At 52.0% G+C, this 1,358-nt stretch overlaps 1 long non-coding RNA gene across 1 annotated transcript; it reads left to right on the forward strand.

The window, feature by feature from the left end:
- Positions 1-145: 145 nt before the first annotated feature.
- On the forward strand, positions 146-806 carry LOC124234075 (uncharacterized). The gene is made up of 3 exons (XR_006887215.1): positions 146-203; positions 294-421; positions 768-806. It is a non-coding gene; the product is annotated as an uncharacterized LOC124234075 (long non-coding RNA).
- Positions 807-1,358: the final 552 nt, after the last annotated feature.

Here is a 1,358-nt window from a genome sequence, read left to right on the forward strand (position 1 = left end):
CCGCTCCTCCCAGCTTTGTCTGCCCTTGCCCCACTCCTGCTATGCTGCTCCTGGAGGGGGAGTGCAGACCCCTGGCTGATGCTCCACCTTGCCTCAAAAGTCCCTCCCCTCCCCCTCTCCATGGCCCCTGATGGCTTATCTCTCGTCAGCTGCCATTGCACCCAAGGACATGATCCTCTCCAGATTCCTGAAGCCCTGGCTGGGTGAGTAACTGCGTGTGAGGGGATTGGGGACAACCTTGGGGGCCAGCGGAAGGCCCTCCCTTGCTCACTCTCTGTGGCTGCCCCTACCAGGGGATGGGCTCCTGCTGAGTGGTGGTGACAAGTGGAGCAGGCACCGCCACATGCTGACACCCGCCTTCCACTTCAACATCCTGAAGTCCTACGTGAGGATTTTCAATGACAGTGTGAACATCATGCATGTGAGTCTCTTGAACCCAAGGTCCTACCTGGAGCCTTGGGAGCAATGGGGGCTCAGAGACATCTTGTCTGGAATTCTGGTTCTTCTGGGTAGCTTTGGGGCCATTGCTTCTCCTTTCTGAACCTCGGTTTCCTCAGCTGTAAACTGGGGATAATGAGCCTCACTTTACAGGGTGATCAAGATGATGTAATGGACTCACATCCCTGGCACACAGTAGGTGCTCATGTGCTAGTTTCTATGTTTCCCTCTCAGAAGCCTTGGAATCCTGAGACACTGTTGATGATAGTGATGAATATTGCATGTTGAATACTGAATATGGAGTAACAAACCACTTTTCAATATATAAGGTTTTATTATTGCTAACAAGTCTACAAGTCAGTGAGCTGCTTCTTCTGGACGTGGATGGGGTCACTCATGTATCTGTGACCAGCTGTGGGTCAGGTACTTTGCTGTTCTGGTCTCAGTCGTCTCACGTGTTTGGGGCTTGGTTGGCTGCAGGCTGGTGTAGGATGCTCTCAGCTGGGACAATCCTCTCATGTGGTTCCCTCCCTCCAGAAAGGCATTTCAGGCTGTTCACATAGCAGAGGCCAGGTTCCAAGAGGCTGAGAGGAAGCTGCAATGCCTCTTGAACTCAAGGTTTAGGATGATCACTCGTCATTTTTACCACATTGGCCAAAGCAAGTCCAAAGGCCAGCCCAGAATGAAAGGGTGATGAAATGGGCTCCTCCTGCTCGTGGAAGTTCACAGGCTCGTTGCAAAGGGTGGATGTAGGGAGGTGAAGCATTGGATGTGGGGGTTTTGTGAAGTGCCTGGGACTTTTCCACACTTGCAAGCTGACAAGTAAGCTCATTACTGATTTGTGGATCCTGCCAGAAGACATGAGACTCCTGAACCAGAGACAAAGGACAGTTTATTACTGATGGCTCGGCAAGCGGCAC

This window comes from Equus quagga, unplaced genomic scaffold (assembly GCF_021613505.1).
Source record: "Equus quagga isolate Etosha38 unplaced genomic scaffold, UCLA_HA_Equagga_1.0 69652_RagTag, whole genome shotgun sequence".
Classification (NCBI taxonomy): Eukaryota; Metazoa; Chordata; class Mammalia; order Perissodactyla; family Equidae; genus Equus; species Equus quagga.